Source organism: Salvelinus fontinalis, chromosome 36 (genome assembly GCF_029448725.1).
Source record: "Salvelinus fontinalis isolate EN_2023a chromosome 36, ASM2944872v1, whole genome shotgun sequence".
NCBI classification, from domain to species: domain Eukaryota; kingdom Metazoa; phylum Chordata; class Actinopteri; order Salmoniformes; family Salmonidae; genus Salvelinus; species Salvelinus fontinalis.
Window position 1 is genome coordinate 24,332,339 of NC_074700.1, and position 19,717 is coordinate 24,352,055.

Consider the following 19,717-nt stretch of genomic DNA (forward strand, 5'->3'; position numbering starts at 1 on the left):
GGGTGGAATTGTACTAGAGCTGGCTGAGTGTAAAATCATGGCTCTGAGTGTAAGCACCCTTTTCACTAGAAACTTTCTTGTGTTAAAATTACCGTCAGTACGAAATAGCTAGAAAGCTTTCAATTCCAACTTGGCTGCACCTACGGTTACGATAACGATAAATCAAGTGCAATACCTGCGTCGACCTGTGACTGGCAGCAAAACACCGGAAAGCTTCTAGCCTTGCGGAAAGTTACAAGAAGAACAAGAATGGTTACCTCATCCGGTCATGTGACATTTGTTGTTTATAGATTTTTCGCTCACACCAGATGTCTAGACCCTGGACAGATAACAGGTAGGTCGCCAGTTCGTCCCTTGTTGATAGAAATACAGCATACATACACGTTTGTTAAACTGTTTGGTTTAAAAAACGTGTTAAACCAGTAAGGAAGGTTACGTTACTAAGGTGAATAAAGAAAGTTGCATACACAACAGAATGTTGATATTTTTGTTGCATTGCATATATTTGGATATCATTCTCACTTATTATATTAGCCACCTAAAGATTAGGCTATATATTCCCCTTTTTCCTCTTTGCATCTTCAAAGAAATACACATTGCCACTCAATCTGTATTCATCTTGTGACGTCTCCTTGGAAGAAGGAGAGAGGGACCCTAGGGGTGGCGTTAAGGAGTTGAAATCCTGTTAAGACAATCAGGTGAGAGAAGGTCCTAACTAGTCAATGATCTAAATTGATCGAAACTTGTAGACACTAGCCTTTAAGGACTGGAGTTGCACACATGTCATAGAACAACATGAAAAATAAAGTGACAGACAGATAATGCATTGTTGGTAAATGGTGACAGACTGACTGGTCTGCAAGTAAAAGTAATACATATGTATTTGTTATGCAAAGTGATTTGTAGATCAGTCAGCCTGCGTGTGGAGGAGGATGAAGACCTTTAGTGACGTGCAAGACATAGTAAAACACTGACATGCAGCTTTTCTCATAGACGGGAGGTTACAAGTGAAGGAATCCGCTAGGATTGGAAGTTGTCTCTTTATGTTTCTTTTGAGATGGTACGGCCTCTGAGGACCCCCAAGACCAACTGGACGAGGCTATTAAAAAGGCAGAACACCTTGCTGAGGAGCTCAACCGAGAGAAGGACCCACAAGCCCAACTGGATGAGGCCATTAACGAGGCAAAAGGCTGGCTGAGGAGCTCAACCTAGAACGGGTAATGTAACAAGTCGTACATTACCGGTAATGTAACCCCTCCCATACGTGCGCAAGTATTCCCAACACAACCCCAGCACCACAGCGTTATGATTTATCATTGCTTTTTGTTTGTCAAAGTAGACCCCACATGGCACAATGTGAATTTAAACGTAGACTCCGTGATATGACCTGAACACGGGCATCAATGATGTTGCCCATTGAGCATGAGGCACAAGAGTGCACTTGTTAGCATCCTTGTGAACTTCTACACATGTTAGCAGTGTGAGTGAGCCAGAACGTGGGTCTACTGCAGGTGCCTTTCCTCAGCTGACAAATCACTTAACCTTAACGTGAAAATAAAATGATTGCTTGTGCTCCATATGTGCACAAGCAAGCCATGTTTGTGGGAGACTTTTATTAGTGGGCCAGCCATGATAATTGAAATGCACTTTTTAGGAAAAGAAGAAGAAGAAGACAAACAAGCCTCCAGGGATTAGGTTCAGATGGAGACAAAGGGATGAGAGAGGACAGATTGTTTCTCAAACCAGGAAGACAACTACATCCACTTCTGTTGGTAAGTTTCATCCCGTCTAGGTGTTTAATTTTATTGGTCCCTGATGTGACTTTTTCCTTTCAAACATACTGTATCATAGCATATCGAACATTTGTTGCCGTGCCATCCGGTCTAGTACCATCTACCCACAGCACATAATATATTACATGCAGGTCTGATCCCACCTTTCCCTTTCTCTAACTGTTGTCTGTCTCTGATGAAAATACATATTTGACGAAAGGAGATTCAGAATTCCAGCAAATCTTTAGAATTAAAAACCTTTTTATTACAATTTTTTTCAACTCCAAGGGCCAGTACATCAAGAGTCAGACTAGTGCAACATTTTGGGCCAGTCACTGAGGAGGAAGAATCAGGTATTGATGAGCGATTGAATATACACTGCTCAAAAAAATAAAGGGAACACTAAAATAACACATCCTAGATCTGAATGAATGAACTATTCTTATTAAATACTTTTTTCTTTACATAGTTGAATGTGCTGACAACAAAATCACACAAAAATTATCAATGGAAATCAAATTTATCAACCCATGGCGGTCTGGATTTGGAGTCACACTCAAAATTAAAGTGGAAAACCACACTATAGGCTGATCCAACTTTGATGTAATGTCCTTAAAACAAGTCAACATGAGGCTCAGGAGTGTGTGTGGCCTCCACGTGCCTGTATGACCTCCCTACAACGCCTGGGCATGCTCCTGATGAGGTGGCGGATGGTCTCCTGAGGGATCTCCTCCCAGACCTGGACTAAAGCATCCGCCAACTCCTGGACAGTCTTTGGTGCAATGTGGCGTTGGTGGATAGAGCGAGACATGATGTCCCAGATGTGCTCAATTGGATTCAGGTCTGGGGAACGAGCGGGCCAGTCCAAAGCATCAATGCCTTCCTCTTGCAGGAACTGCTGACACACTCCAGCCACATGAGGTCTAGCATTGTCTTGCATTAGGAGGAACCCAGGGCCAACCGCACCAGCAAATGGCCAACATGGATGGTGCTTGTCAGGCACTATTGTAAAGTGGCTGTTCCACTGGATGTCATTAGGTGAATGCACCAATTTGTAAGTCGCTCTGGATAAGAGCGTCTGCTAAATGACTTAAATGTAAATGTAATGTGGAAACATATAACCCTCATGGGAATAAATAGTATGTGCAATATCCACAAGAACTAAACAGTGATGTAGCAATGCAATGTAAAACAACATGAATTCAGACTAAAAAAAAATCCTCAAGGTCGCTACGATGTCACAGTGCCTGTGCTGACCTGCACAACTTGTCTTAGCACCTGGACAGCAAACTTGGCAGATCTGATAAAGAATGGGTACTGGCCTGCCACTGTCAACCGTGACACCATATACCAGGTAGATGTGTTCAGCTCTTTTGAGGAGCTGAAAGTGTCAGCCCCAGGAATGTCCCGTCTGGCGTTTATGCGGATTCTGGAGCAGCGAACTGACTTCTTTAGCAGGGTAACAATCAATTATACTCAGCTTTACCAATGTATGACTTCAGGTCAACAATATGTTAAAGTCATGTTACACAAAGTATTGTAACAAAATGTATTTCCTGTACTACAACTACGTTAAAACTTCAGGTCTCTTGCTATAGTATGTGTTAGCCTCCTGCACCACTGTCCTGCCATGCCCCTTATCTGTGCCCCTCTTGCATCCAATATTTCCTGCTCTTTACAACATAAATACTCGTCCTACTTTTGCATTGGCTTTCACCTGCTTTGCTGTCAACACTATGCACTGGCCCTGCTTTAACTCAAATCCAGTCAGCCATAGTGAATTATAGTATGTTTTGTTTATACTATTGTTGTAAGTTATTTCATATATTTCGCATATGTATTTTTCCCTTACCAGAACGGAATGATCTGTGCGGACACTTTTCAAAAAAGCTTCTTTGAGTGGACGTACTGCCGCTCTGAAATTGATCAGGTCTGCGATATGTTCCCCCTGTTCCCCTGGCATGTGTCAGTGGACGGGAACAAGAAGCTGTATCGATTCAAATATAGGTATGTAAAACTATTCGTAATTGATCAAATAACACCGTACTCTATATCATTTAAACAATCCAAACGAGGTTGCTGTGCTTATTAGTTTAGTTAATAAAAAACTAAACAATGTTATCCTTGTCTTCAAGTAATCATTTGCATCCTGATGGTACATTGGTCATGGGCTTTTAAGTCAACAATTCCTTATGTACAGTGGGGCAAAAAAGTATTTAGTCAGCCACCAATTGTGCAAGTTCTCCCACTTAAAAAGATGACAGAGGCCTGTCATTTTCATCATAGGTACACATCAACTATGACAGACAAAATGAGGGAAAAAAATCCAGAAAATCACATTGTAGGATTTTTAATGAATTTATTTGCAAATTATGGTGGAAAATAAGTATTTGGTCAATAACAAAAGTTTATCTCAATACTTTGTTATATACCCTTTGTTGGCAATGACAGAGGTCAAACGTTTTCTGTAAGTCTTTTTCACACACTGTTGCTGGTATTTTGGCCCATTCCTCCATGCAGATCTCCTCTAGAGCAGTGATGTTTTGGGGCTGTTGCTGGGCAACATGGACTTTCAACTCCCTCCAAAGATTTTCTATGGGGTTGAGATCTGGAGACTGGCTAGGCCACTCCAGGACCTTGAAATGCTTCTTACGAAGCCACTCCTTCGTTGCCCGGGCGGTGTGTTTGGGATCATTGTCATGCTGAAAGACCCAGCCACGTTTCATCTTCAATGCCCTTGGAAGGAGTGATTGAAGGAGTTTTTCACTCAATCTCACGATACATGGCCCCATTCATTCTTTCCTTTACACGGATCAGTCATCCTGGTCCCTTTGCAGAAAAACAGCCCCAAAGCATGATGTTTCCACCCCCATGCTTCACAGTAGGTATGGTGTTCTTTGGATGCAACTCAGCATTCTTTGTCCTCCAAACAAGACGAGTTGAGTTTTTACCAAAAAGTTATTTTTTGGTTTCATCTGACCATATGACATTCTCCCAATCTTCTTCTGGATCATTCAAATGCTCTCTAGCAAACTTCAGACAGGCCTGGACATGTACTGGCTTAAGCAGGGGGACACGTCTGGCACTGCAGGATTTGAGTCCCTGGCGGCGTAGTGTGTTACTGATGGTAGGCTTTGTTACTTTGGTCCCAGCTCTCTGCAGGTCATTCACTAGGTCCCCCCGTGTGGTTCTGGGATTTTTGATCACCGTTCTTGTGATCATTTTGACCCCACGGGGTGAGATCTTGCGTGGAGCCCCAGATCGAGGGAGATTATCAGTGGTCTTGTATGTCTTCCATTTCCTAATAATTGCTCCCACAGTTGATTTCTTCAAACCAAGCTGCTTACCTATTGCAGATTCAGTCTTCCCAGCCTGGTGCAGGTCTACAATTTTGTTTCTGGTGTCCTTTGACAGCTCTTTGGTCTTGGCCATAGTGGAGTTTGGAGTGTGACTGTTTGAGGTTGTGGACATGTGTCTTTTATACTGATAACTCAAACAGGTGCCATTAATACAGGTAATGAGTGGAGGACAGAGGAGCCTCTTAAAGACGAAGTTACAGGTCTGTGAGAGCCAGAAATCTTGCTTGTTTGCAGAAATCGCTCCACAATGTCATGGTAGCTAATATCACACAAAACCAAAGTAAAAGACTCAATAACAAAACTTAAGAACGGGAAGCATAGAAATAACGCACACTGTAGAACAGATCTACTGCTTCTTAGACTTGCTTTCAGGTAGAATGATGATCTGTAACTAACATTTCTATGTGAATTTGGTCGGTCCACTCGGAAAGTTACATATTGCCACTTTAACTACAAGGTCTATGCACTGCAAGTTAACTACAATTGGTGTTGCACTTGGATTAGCCTGTAAAAACAGTCGAAGGAATGTCAATGTTCTGCAGATTGACAACCTTTGAAGTTCTATTGGCAAGAATCTTGAGAATAGGGAAAATCGTTTGCCCCGGATGCACTGGACACTCTGAAACAATACATGCATGTATTTATTTAATCACCACCCACCAGAACATGAATAAAGTTAACGGGACAGTCAATTGCATTATTCATTTTCCATCTATGCCTAGCCTTAGACTACACTCTTAGAAATGGTTCTTTGGCTGTCACCATAGGAGAACCCCTTTTGGTTCCGGGTAGAACCCTTTTGGTTCCATGTAGAACCCTTTTGGTTCCATGTAGAACCCTTAAGACAAAGGGTTCTACATTGAACCCAATAGAGTTCTACCTGGAACCAAAAGGGTTCTCCTTTGGGGACAGCTGAAGAACCCTTTTGGAACCCTTCTTTCTAAGAGTGTACAGTATACCTGCCTCCTGAAAAGTAGGGGACCGTCAATCACTGGAATTGTTTTATACATTTATTAAAAACATAAATGAAGTTATTGACATCAGTAACATTTATGAATAAACCATATAAGTTAGATACTGATTGACCTTTTTGCATGTAGTCATATTTCCTTTTCCTTGTTCGGGGTTGGGTGGGATAGGATGGGTTGGATGGGGTAGGATGGGGTTGGATGGGGTAGGATGGGGTTGGATGGGGTAGGATGGGGTAGAATGGGGTAGGATGGGTTGGATGGGGTAGGATGGGTTGGATGGGGTAGGATGGGTTGGATGGGGTAGGGTGGGGTAGGATGGGTTGGATGGGGTAGGATGGGTTGGATGGGGTAGAATGGGGTAGAATGGGGTAGGATGGGTAGGATGGGGTAGGATGGGGTAGGATGGGTTGGATGGGGTAGGATGGGTTGGGTGGGGTTGGATGGGGTTGACTGTGTCATGCTCAGCGAGTGTGAGGGTTTTTTGAGGGTGACAGGACTTTCTCCTCGTCTTCTTTGGTTTGGGTGTAGCTGGTCTCCTGGGCGGTGGGGGTTATTGGTGGTTCAACTTGGTTGAGGATGGGGGTGTAGCTGGTCTCCTGGGCGGTGGGGGTTATTGGTGGTTCAACTTGGTTGAGGATGGGGGTGTAGCTGGTCTCCTGGGCGGTGGAGGTTATTGGTGGTTCAACTTGGTTGAGGATGGGGGTGCAGCTGGTCTCCTGGGCGGTGGAGGTTATTGGTGGTTCAACTTGGTTGAGGATGGGGGTGTAGCTGGTCTCCTGGGCGGTGGGGGTTATTGGTGGTTCAACTTGGTTGAGGATGGGGGTGTAGCTGGTCTCCTGGGCGGTGGAGGTTATTGGTGGTTCAACTTGGTTGAGGATGGGGGTGCAGCTGGTCTCCTGGGCGGTGGAGGTTATTGGTGGTTCAACTTGGTTGAGGATGGGGGTGCAGCTGGTCTCCTGGGCGGTGGAGGTTATTGGTGGTTCAACTTGGTTGAGGATGGGGGTGCAGCTGGTCTCCTGGGCGGTGGAGGTTATTGGTGGTTCAACTTGGTTGAGGATGGGGGTGCAGCTGGTCTCCTGGGGGGCAACTGTATCAGACAGTTCTTGGGCAGCAACAGGAGGAAGGTTGGAGGGTTGTAGTGTGGGGGTATGGGTGTTGATTGCTAATGAGAAATAGAACATATTAAGGAAATGGGACAGACAAGTGGACAACAGTTTCCAATTGGCAGAGGTGAGCATGTATATTTAAGCAATAAGTCCGGAGGAGGTGTGGTATATGGCGATATACCACGGCTAAGGGCTGTTCTTATGCATGACGCAATGCGGAGTGCCTGGATACAGCCCTTAGCCGTGGTATATTGGCCATACCACAAACCCCTGAGGTGCCTTATTGCTATTATAAACCGGTAACCAATGTAATTAAAGCAGTAAAAATAAATGTTTTGTCATACAGTCATTAAATGTCAATAAATGTTTGGTCATACTGATATACCAAGGCTTTCAGACAATCAGCATTCAGGGCTGGAACCACCCAGTTTATAAATAAACTCCTACACAGGATATGTGAAAAGAATGTGTTGAAATGTTGCTTGCCTGAACTAACTCCTCTACTTTAATAATAACAATAATTATACATGAAACATACATAGGCTTACAATTGTAGAAACTAACAAACAATCAATAATCTAACTTAACAACAGCAGACCAAACAAAAGGAAGAAAAACATAAAACAAAATACTTTGGCGTGAACATGCGTCCTTTGTCCTGATCTTGTCCACATTCTGATTGTGCCCACATTTTTAGAAATGCATCTACACATGGTCTTATCAGTCCACTGTGTCCGCATTGTGAACAGATTTACTGGTCCCGCCAGTAAATCTCAGACGGCGCTGGGCAGGCAGGCAGCTCAGACGGCGCTGGGCAGGCAGCCGACTCTGACCTGCTGAGCCGCACAGTAGGCATGGTGCGTGGTACCGGCACTGGAGGTACTGGGCTGGAGACACGCACCATAGGGAGAGTGCGTGGAGGAGGGACAGAGTTCTGAACACGCACAGGAAGCCTGGTGCGTGGTGTAGGCACTGGTGGTACTGGGCTGGGGCGGGAAGGTGGCGCCGGGTATACCGTACCGTGAAGACGGCGCCGGGTATACCGGACCGTGAAGGCTTACAGGAGCTCTTAAGCACCGAGCCTGCCCAACCTTACCTGGTTTAATGCTCCCCGTAGCCAGGCCAGTGAGGCGAGGTGGAATAGCCCGCACTGGGCTGTGCTGGCGAACCGGGGACACCATACGTAAGACTGGTGCCATGTACACCGGCCCGAGGAGACGCACTGGAGACCAGATGAGCCGGCTTCATGGCACCTGGCTCGATGCACCACTCTAGCCCGGCCGATACGTGGAGCTGGAATGTACCACACCGGGCTAAGCACACGCACAGGAGACTCCGTGCGCTCTTCAGCACAACACGATGTCTGCCCGTACTCTCGCTTTCCACGGTAAGCCCGGGAAGTTGGCGCAGGTCTCCTACCTGACGTCGCCACACTCCCCTTTAGCCACCCCCCAATACATTTTTGGGTGAGCCTCTCGGGCTTCCAGCCGCTCTGCCTTGCTAGCGCCTCATAATGCTGCCTCCGCTTTTGCTGCCTCCAGTTCCGCTTTGGGGCGGCGACACTCCTCTGGCTCTGCCCAGGGTCCTTTACCGTCCAGAATTTCCTCCCATGTCCAGGAGGAGAACGGTCGGTCAGAAGGAGAACTGCTGGGTTGTGAGCGTATCGGGAGCACTGCCAGTGAAGCCGCCGAACACCTCCGCTATATGGGCTTTAGCTCTTTAAGGCTCTTCGGCCGAGAGTCTTTCACTTCCTCAGTGTCAGAAGGCTGCCCCAACTACGCGCTCTACACGACACCCACATTACGCGCACTCCGCTGCCACCCCAACTACTCACAATGTGCAACCGGTGCGACTCCACACACTGCGCAGCCACCTACACCTCCACTACCTACACTCCGCGGCGACAGGCATCTGATTTGTTGACACTATCATTTTCACCCAGACTTACCCCGCTACTGGTTGGAAACGCATAATGTTGTAAAGAGATATGGAGGAGATCCCGTGAGCCTGTTTTCCCCCTGTTCTCTGAACGGACCAGTCTCTCACCATCTCTCTTTCCCTCTAGTCTATGGACCGTCAGATATTGAGTAAAGGGAATATTCTGTACTGCTATCGCTCTGTGGATCCAAGATCTCTCTCTCCTCTCTACTCGACTCCGCTACCAGCCACCAGCATGTCTTACACACTTCATCGGTTTCTCTCTCTACTCTGCCACGGCTGCCATCCAGAGGGAGGTACAGGACAGTCGGACAGGCTTACTGTGTGGAGGAAGGACAGCAGCACCTCCACTACCAGGGTCAAGAATAGCTTTAATCTGACTGCTGTTTTTAACACTTTAGCATTTATGACTGTAGTGTTATTATAATCTTACCCCTCTGCAATTTTAATTGTTGTTCATGACTTCTTTACTGTATACCTGTATGTGCTATGTACTATTTGAGAGAGATTTCCGACGAAGAAATCCAGTGTATGTATTACTGTTAATACTCGCAAATGGGAATTATTCTACTTTAATCAAATTTTATTAACTACTAGAACAAACTTAAAATAACTTTCAGATAATTTATGTACCACAGGAATATAATGGTATAATGTATAAAATGATAGTGTAGGCAGCGATATTATGATTTATGAGAAAAGGACACTGAGGACATGGTTGATAGATAGACCCACTCCAATTTGCTTACCGACCCAATAGGTCCACAGACGCCGCAATCCCAACCACACTGCACACTGCCCTAACCCATCTGGACAAGAGGAATACCTATGTGAGAATGCTGTTCATCGACTACAGCTCAGCATTTAACACCATAGTACCCTCCAAACTCGTCATCAAGCTCGAGACCCTGGGCCTCGACCCCGCCCTGTGCAACTGGGTCCTGGACTTCCTGACGGGCCGCCCCCAGGTGGTGAGGGTAGGTAACAACATCTCCACCCCGCTGATCCTCAACACTGGGGCCCCACAAGGGTGCGTTCTGAGCCCTCTCCTGTACTCCCTGTTCACCCACGACTGCGTGGCCATGCACGCCTCCAACTCAATCATCAAGTTTGCGGACGACACTACAGTGGTAGGCTTGATTACCAACAACGACGAGACGGCCTACAGGGAGGAGGTGAGGGCCCTCGGAGTGTGGTGTCAGGAAAATAACCTCACACTCAACGTCAACAAAACAAAGGAGATGATTGTGGACTTCAGGAAACAGCAGAGGGAGCTCCCCCCTATCCACATCGACGGGTCAGTAGTGGAGAAGGTGGAAAGTTTTAAGTTCCTCGGTGTACACATCACGGACAAACTGAATTGGTCCACCCACACAGACAGCGTTGTGAAGAAGGCGCAGCAGCGCCTCTTCAACCTCAGGAGGCTGAAGAAATTCGGCTTGTCACCAAAAGCACTCACAAACTTCTACAGATGCACAATCGAGAGCATCCTGTCGGGCTGTATCACCGCCTGGTACGGCAACTGCTCCGCACACAACCGTAAGGCTCTCCAGAGGGTAGTGAGGTCGGCAGAACGCATCACCCGGGGCAAACTACCTGCCCTCCAGTACACCTACACCACCCGATGTCACAGGAAGGCCATAAAGATCATCAAGGACAACAACCACCCGAGCCACTGCCTGTTCACCCCGCTATCATCCAGAAGGCGAGGTCAGTACAGGTGCATCCAAGCAGGGACCGAGAGACTGAAAAACAGCTTCTATCTCAAGGCCATCAGACTGTTAAACAGCCACCACTAACATTTAGCGGCCGCTGCCAACAAACTGACTCAGCTCCAGCCACCTTAAAAATGGGAATTGATGGAAATTATGTAAAAATGTACCACCAGCCACTTTAAACAATGCCACCTAATATAATGTTTACATACCCTACATTACACATCTCTTATGTATATGTATATACTGTACTCTATATCATCTACTGCATCTTGCCATCTTATGTAATACATGGACCACTAGCCACTTTAAACTATGCCACTTTATGTTTACATACCCTACAGTACTCATCTCATAGGTATATACCGTACTCTATACCATCTACTGCACCTTGCCTATGCCGTTCTGTACCATCACTCATTCATATATCTTTATGTACATATTCTTTATCCCTTTACACTTGCGTGTATAAGGTAGTAGTTGCGGAATTGTTAGGTTAGATTACTTGTTGTTACTACTGCATTGTCGGAACTAGAAGCACAAGCATTTCGCTACACTCGCATTAACATCTGCTAACCATGTGTATGTGACTAATAAATTTGATTTGATTTGATTTGATATGGGTAATGGTAGAAGGATTAGTCTGCTGGTTTGACGCTGAAAATGGTTTGATTTCAACTGGCAGTTGTAGTGTTGCCGGACGGGAGAATAACGTCTGGGCTGTGTGAGGAGACGACAGTCAGCGGCAGGTGAAGCTGCTGAGCAGCTCTGCTATCTGGGGTGGACCTCGTTTTGGCTCGACGGACGAGCGTCTTTCACTTCCTTGTTTAATCCGTCCAGAAGGTTCTGCTCTTGTCGTGGCATAGATGATCAGAGCTGCTATCGGCTGGTTAGGCAGAATTCCATGTGATGCGGTGGCTGTGGTATCTTCAGTCTTTATTCTGTTATGAAATGGACTGTCATCTGCATTGTCAGAGTCTCGGTTAGTAGACACAAAGTTATCTAACCAGGACCAAGCATACCAAGCGAAACGTAGCCTACACATGCCAAGCTACCGCTGCCTCTCTACCACTGAATATCTACCAGACCAAGCTGTTACTATACTACTTTACCAGTTACATTTACACGTCCAATAACAGGGTTAATTAACTACATTCGTTTACATTATATTTGTGAAACGTATTAGTGTGTAATGTAACTGACCTAAGACAGGGAATTTTTACTAGGATTAAATGTCAGGAATTGCGAAAAACTGAGTTTAAATGTATTTGTCGAAGGTGTATGTAAACTTCCGACTTCAACTGTAAACACTACCGGTCAAACGTTTTAGAACACCTACTAATTGAAGGGTTTTTCTTTATTTTTACTATTTTCTACATTGAATAAATCACAGACAGTGTCACCTACAAAGCACCCCCACACCATAACACCCCTATGCTTTAGGGTGGGAAATACACAAAGACACAGCTGTTGGAACCAAAAATCTCCAATTTGAACTCCAGACCAAATGACACATTTTCACTGGTCTAATGCCCATTGATCATGTTTCTTGGCCCAAGCAAGTCTCTTCTTTATATTGGTGTCCTTTAGTAATGGTTTCTTTGCAGCAATTCAACCATGAAGCCCTGATTCAGTCTCCTCTAAACAGTTGATGTTGAGATGTATCTGTTACTTGAACTCTGTGAAGCATTTTTTTGGGCTGCAATTTCTGAGGCTGGTAACTCTAATGAACTTATCCTCTGCAGGTAACTCTGGGTCTTCCATTCCTGTGGCGGTCCATGAGAGCCAATTTCACCATAACGCTTGATGGTTTTGCAACTGCACTTGAAGAAACTTTCAAAGATCTTGAAATGTTCAATATTGACTGACCTTCGTGTCTTAAAGTAATGATGGACTGTCATTTCTCTTTGCTTTTTTGAGCTGTTCTTGCCATGCCTTCTTGCTTGCCTTCTGTATATCCCCCCAACCTTGTCACAACACAACTAATTGGCTCTAACATTTAAGATGGCACACCTGTTAATTGAAATGCATTCCAGGTGACTACCTCATGAAGCTGGTTGATGAAATGTTAAAAGTGTGCAAAGCTGTCATCAAGGCAAAGGCTGGCTACTTTGAAGAATCTCAAATAGAAAATATATATTTGATTTGTTTAACACTTTTTTGGTTACTACATGATTGTTATTTTCTAGAGTTGATGTCTTCACTATTATTTAAAAAATGTAGAAAATAGTAAAAAAAAATAAAGAAGAACCCTTGAATGAGTAGGTGTTCTAAAACTTTTGACTGGTACTGTATATATATATATATATATATATATATATATTACATTTAAAGTACCTCGGATCTCGGTGTCTTCATGTGTAGCTACGGTCCTGGAGAGTGTGAAGGAAGGCAACTAAAGCAGTTATTTATTCTGTGAATCTTTGATTTTGTATTGATGCTGAATATTAACAGCTGCTAGTTTGTGGTCGGATCTGACTCTTTATGTCCCTTTGTAATGCACCCCATCTAAAAGGGCTATGTACCCTTATGGTGGAAAAAGAGTACCTGTTCCAGCCCATAGGATGTCAAAATAGATACACTAGATGGCGTTAAAGTTTAAAATATAATGCATGTGTCACCGACTAGTGAAGTCAGGATAACTCATCAACTCTTGGTACTGTAGGGGCGGGGGGAGGGGAGGGAGGGGAAAGTATGTATGTTATAATTCACTCCATTTAACAGCTTTCAAACACAGGTTAGAAAATGGACTTCTGGGGAAATACATTTCTGGAGGATCACAAAAATATGTTTGCTTATTAAACCAATAGGGGCTGCAGGGTAGCATAGTAGTTAGTGTCAGACTAGTAACCGAAAGGTTCCAAAATCGAATCCCCGAGCTGACAAGACAAAAATCTGTTGTTCTGTTCGTAGGCCGTCATTGAAAATAAGAATTTGTTCTTAACTGACTTGCCTAGTTAAAGGTTAAAAAGTGTTTGGTACAAGTTCACTTTCTAGGCCTAGCTGTGTACCTCACATCTGAAGGATGGATTAGAAACTTGGGAACCAAGCTGGTTACCTCACATCTGAAGGATGGTTTAGGAACTTGGGAACCAAGCTGGTTACCTCACATCTGAAGGATGGATTAGAAACTTGGGAACCAAGCTGGTTACCTCACATCTGAAGGATGGTTTAGGAACTTGGGAACCAAGCTGGTTACCTCACATCTGAAGGATGGTTTAGGAACTTGGGAACCAAGCTGGTTACCTCACATCTGAAGGATGGATTAGAAACTTGGGAACCAAGCTGGTTACCTCACATCTGAAGGATGGATTAGAAACTTGGGAACCAAGCTGGTTATCTCACATCTGAAGGATGGATTAGAAACTTGGGAACCAAGCTGGTTACCTCACATCTGAAGGATGGATTAGAAACTTGCGAACCAAGCTGGTTACCTCACATCTGAAGGATGGATTAGAAACTTGGGAACCAAGCTGGTTACCTCACATCTGAAGGATGGATTAGAAACTTGGGAACCAAGCTGGTTACCTCACATCTGAAGGATGGATTAGAAACTTGGGAACCAAGCTGGTTACCTCACATCTGAAGGATGGATTAGAAACTTGGGAACCAAGCTGGTTACCTCACATCTGAAGGATGGATTAGAAACTTGGGAACCAAGCTGGTTACCTCACATCTGAAGGATGGATTAGAAACTTGGGAACCAAGCTGGTTACCTCACATCTGAAGGATGGTTTAGAAACTTGGGAACCAAGCTGGTTACCAGTGTAGCCTGTTATCACCTGGACTCTATTTTCACACCAAGGAAAGGCTTCCGTCATAGATGTCAATTTACAGAAAATTAAAATAAATAATTACAGGGTCAGTTTGGAGTTGTCAAGAGCACAAACTGTTCTGGGATCAGGCTAGTGTAGAGTTATCCTGGGTGTCAGTCTGTTTCTGATCTCTTACCAACTCCTTAATGGTACTGTGATGTCACGTCTTCATAATGAGAGCACAAACTGTTCTGGGATCAGGCTAGTGTAGAGTTATCTGATCTCTTACCAACTCCTTAATGGTACTGTGATGTCATGTCTTCATAATGAGAGCACAAACTGTTCTGGGATCAGACTAGTGTAGAGCTGCATGGGAATGTAATGTATATGAAAGGGATGTGTCATGTTTCCCTCTTCCATCAACAAGTTAAGTACTAAATGAACGACAGAGTAGCACCTTTATTGTTGCCTTTGAAAGAAAAGACAAATTCATATATTATTTTTAATGCATTTTATCCGTTTTTTTCAGCTGAGTGTGCAGCTTAGTTGCATTGAAAACTACCATGTTATGAATCTGTGGACTTCAATGCTACATTTGGGCTCCCGAGTGGCGCAGCGGTCTAAGGCACTGCATCTCAGCGCTAGAGGTCTCACTACAGACACCTGGTTTGAATCCAGGCTGTATCACAACCGGCCGTGATTGGGAGTCCCATGGGCGGTACACAATTTTCCCAGTGTTGCCCGGGTTCGGCCAGTGTATGTCTTCATTGTAAATAAGAATTTGTTCTAAACTGACTTGGCGAGTTAAATAAAGGTTAAATGCTTGCATTAAGATTTTTCCAAATATTCCATCATATTTTTAGTTATATTGTACTTTGTCAAACATCCATCCTAAAACATATTGTAAACCCCAAATGTTTTGTTTTGTTGTTTTGTGTCTGATCTTGTAGAACAACATTGAAGGTTTGTATTTGTCATTTGATGTGGAACATTAATCATGAATAGAATTCTGCACTACCAATGATCCTTTGTGATCTGTTAATTCAGTATATAATCCAAAATTAAACTTGGATACACAATGAATACAAATGTAAAATGGATTTGACAACTTTAATGTTTTACAAAAGAATGGAAGAAAAATCATTAGAATAGTTTAAATGAAACAAATATTTTATTCATACATTTCATAATAAACTACCGTTCATTTTAAAAGGCAAAATGATATTTAAAACTTAGTCTTAAAAGTGATAATAGAAAATACATTAACTTCATGAAATCCTTCACCGTGTTAATTTGATCCTTCTCACATCTGCAGGATGACCAGTAATCAGTTCCAGATATCAATAATATTACAAATACAGCAGGAACCAAACAGGCACATTATACATTGATAGTATTATGAATTACAGCAGATGAAAGCAGGAGAAACTGAAGTAATGACTAACTGACCAAAATGAGAGAAAAAAATCCTGTTGTTCCCAACAAACTCTCAAACTCTATTTTAATTCAATAATCATCTTAAAAACTAGTCCTACATCTAATGGCTTGGCTACACACACACACACACACACACACACACACACACACACACACAAACAGGTCTGGGACCAGGCTAGTGTAACTCCTCCATCTCTATGATGGTAGAGGATCCATTCACCTCTCTGGTGTCTTTCTCCCTCTCAGGACACATGGTAACTCATCACTATGACCATCAGAACTCTGTTGGGACTCTTTTGAAGGCTATGGTGATCCCCTGGGGATGCGACGAAAGATAAATCCTAAACAGTTCATTCTGGACCACTGAGGCCACATTCTGCCTGTAAGAAAACTCACACACCCTACTACTGCAAATGCTAAAATTATCTTTATCCATGGTAACTGGGTTCCTGTGTCCTCAGAACAGTTTTCTCTAGTAGTGACAGTGAGAGTGAGAGAATCTGGATTTCCTCTCGTCTGTTTGTCAGGGCCGAGGAGGCACTGGTATGTCCCCTGATCAGAACGGCTCAAGTCAGTGAGAGAGAGAGAAATGTGTCCCTGTCTATAAGCATCGTTGGACCAAGAATCCCAGTTCTCAAACCGAGGGCCATAAGATATATTCCCTGCCGTGACATTCAGCACAGTCTGTCCATTCTTTCTGCAACAGACGTACACCTCACTGTCAGGAGTTTGTTTTTTAGTTAAGATTTAGAAGTTGAGTTGAAAATTTGATCCATTGTAAGCAGGTTTACCTACAACAATGGGGACTAAAACTACAAATTGTACATCTTCTTGAGTCTTACAAATCAGATGCCTGTCGCCGCGGAGTGTAGGTAGTGGAGGTGCAGGTGGCTGCGCAGTGTGTGGAGTCGCACCGGTTGCACATTGTGAGTTGTTGGGGTGGCAGCGGAGTGCGCGTACTGTGGGTGTCGTGTAGAGCGCGTAGTTGGGGCAGCCTTCTGACACTGAGGAAGTGAAAGACTCTCGGCCGAAGAGCCTTAAAGAGCTAAAGCCCATATAGCGGAGGTGTTCGGTGGCTTCACTGGCAGTGCTCCCGATTCGCTCACAGCCCAGCCGTTCTCCTCCTGACCGACACCACTACAGCTGCTACTCGGAGTTATTAAGCCGCTTTTTCATCGTCAAACCAGCAGACTAATCCAACTACCATAACGATGTCTCTGTGTCCTCTGTTCCCTTTTCTTAAATACCATCAAATATACACAATATCATTATATACATTATACTACCGTTATATTTCTGTGGTACAGAAATTATCTGACAGTTCCAACTCAATCAGAAGCTTTTCTACGTTTTTTCAAGTAGTTTAATCCATTTTATTCAAGTAGTATATTTTTCATTTGCAAGTACCTATTAAAAGTACTACATTGGAATGATTCGTTGGAGCTCTCTCACATATAGTAGACATACATTCTTCCAATGAAGAATTCCAATGTATTACTTTTAATACTTGCAAATGGAAAAATACTACTTGAATAAACTTATTTCATAAACTCCTTGAATAAATGTAGATTTTTTTTTATTTGAGTTTGACACTGTCAGATAATTTATGTACCAGAGAAATATAACGGTAGTATAATGTATATCATGATATTGTGTTTATATGATGATATTTAGGAAAAGGGAACAGAGGACACAGGGACATGATTATTTGTGGTAGTTGGATTAGTCTGCTGGTTTGACGATGAAAAAGCGTCTTGCCTCCGACTAGAATCTGTAGTCCGACTAGAATCTCTAGTGTTTCCGGTCAGGAGCTCCGCTGTGTTATGAAGGTATCCCGGAACTCCAATTTCTGCCCCACGAAAAAAACAAAGTTCATTAACTACATTATTTACGTTATATTTGTGAAACGTATTAGTGTGTATGTAAGAAGAAAAAAAAATATTGCATACAGAACTTAAACAAAAACAGCAGCAGTACCTTGGTAAGGAGCAGAACATTTTCGGATAAGGGAGATGAGTCACCATCATCCCGAAGGGCTTCCCTAAAGTGAGATTTCTAAATGCATAAAAGTGTGAGTAACAGCTGCAAACCGCCAAGCAAAAACAAAGTGTTTCCGGTCAAGAGCTCGGCTGTTATGAAGGTATCCCGGAACTCCAATTTCTGGCCCACGAAAAAAACAAAGTTAATTAACTACATTATTTACGTTATATTTGTGAAACGTTTTAGTGTGTAATGTAAGAAAATAAAAAATATTGCATCCAGAACTCTTGAACAAAAACAGCAGCAGTATAAACCTTGGTAAGGAGCAGAAGGAGCAGAACATTTGATGATTCACCATCATCCCGAAGCTCCTCCTCCTGAGGTGTAGATGCATAAAAGTGCTGCCAACCGCCAAGCAACAGCAAAGTTTCCTGAAGCCGATTTGAGGGCGTGAGCACTGCCAGAGAGAACTGCGTCGATTATGAGGGCGAGACGAGTCATCACCTTTTTATTGTTTGCACTTGTTGCACAATACTCCTTGTCTGATCCTATACATTTACCAGTGATGTTGAATGACAGGATCGAACTTCCCTTCTCTGGATCATGTCATGGTGGTGTCATCGAGTGGAGGCATTGTCAGGATCCTGTAGGAAGCTTCTGTGATAAGACGGTTGCTACATTTGACGGAAATAATTTAATCCCAGGAGAGGGTTATGAGAACAGGGTTGATCTCCAGAAAGGAAACCTCTCTCTCACCATCTCCCCAGCTGAGTACAATGACATGGGGTGGTATGAGTGTTTCTGCAACAACAAGGGTTTACAAGATGTAGAACTAGAAGTCTTGGTCGCCACTGAAATATCTGCCCATGTTGGAGGAAATGTCACACTTGCCTGCCATGGCTTAACTACAAAATGGACAAAGGACAGTGAGATATATATCCAATGGATGAAAGATGGACAGGATGTGTTTACCATCAGGGCAGGGACTATAACCTATGGCTCTGGGTATAAAGACAGGGTATTTGTGTCCATGGATGGTTTCCGAAAGGGACATATTTACCTATTCCTCACCGACCTACGCCTTTCTGATCAGGGGACATACCTGTGTTTCTTCGGCCCTGACCACCAGAGAGGAAATCCAGGAGCTGTCACTCTCACTGTCACTCTCGGAGAGAAGTACGAGGACGACACAGGAATGCCAACAAGGGTGGTGGTGGTGTTGGTGGTGTTGGTGGTGGTTGTTTTGGTGATCATCCTAGTTGCTGTTTTCTATTTTCTTGGAGGTAGATTGAAAGAAAGAAGGCCTGCTTGGTTTAAAGAGAGGTGCTCAAGATCTCAATTCAGTCCCTGTCCAGAAGGGGAACAGGGAGGGGAGCATCTCTCTGTCACTATAAGTGAAAGTGAATCAGAGACAGAAGAAGACTGGATTGGGACAAGGACATGTTTTGTCCCCTATGCACCTGCCTGTATCATCAGAGATCAGTTCGAACCTCCCTCTATCCCAGGCCTTGTTACCAATGGTACTGATTGACCTCCCTCTATCCCAGGCCTTGTTACCAATGGTACTGATGGACCTCCCTCTACCGCAGGCCTTGTTACCAAGACTACTGATTGACCTCCCTCTACTCCAGGCCTTGTTACCAATGGTACTAATGGACCTCCCTCTATCCCTCGATCTCTCTCT

At 43.9% G+C, this 19,717-nt stretch overlaps 1 long non-coding RNA gene across 9 annotated transcripts; it reads left to right on the plus strand.

Moving 5' to 3' along the window:
* The first annotated feature begins 228 nt into the window (after positions 1-228).
* LOC129835502 (uncharacterized) lies at positions 229-15,705 on the plus strand. Of its 9 annotated transcripts, XR_008756422.1 has the most exons (7): positions 229-334; positions 588-698; positions 897-1,217; positions 1,655-1,772; positions 2,061-2,125; positions 3,628-3,779; positions 12,607-15,531. It is a non-coding gene; the product is annotated as an uncharacterized LOC129835502 (long non-coding RNA). The 9 variants fall into 9 exon arrangements; XR_008756418.1 differs by having other exon boundaries at positions 1,655-3,231; positions 12,607-15,705; XR_008756420.1 differs by having other exon boundaries at positions 2,061-3,779; positions 12,607-15,705.
* The last annotated feature ends 4,012 nt before the right edge of the window (positions 15,706-19,717 follow it).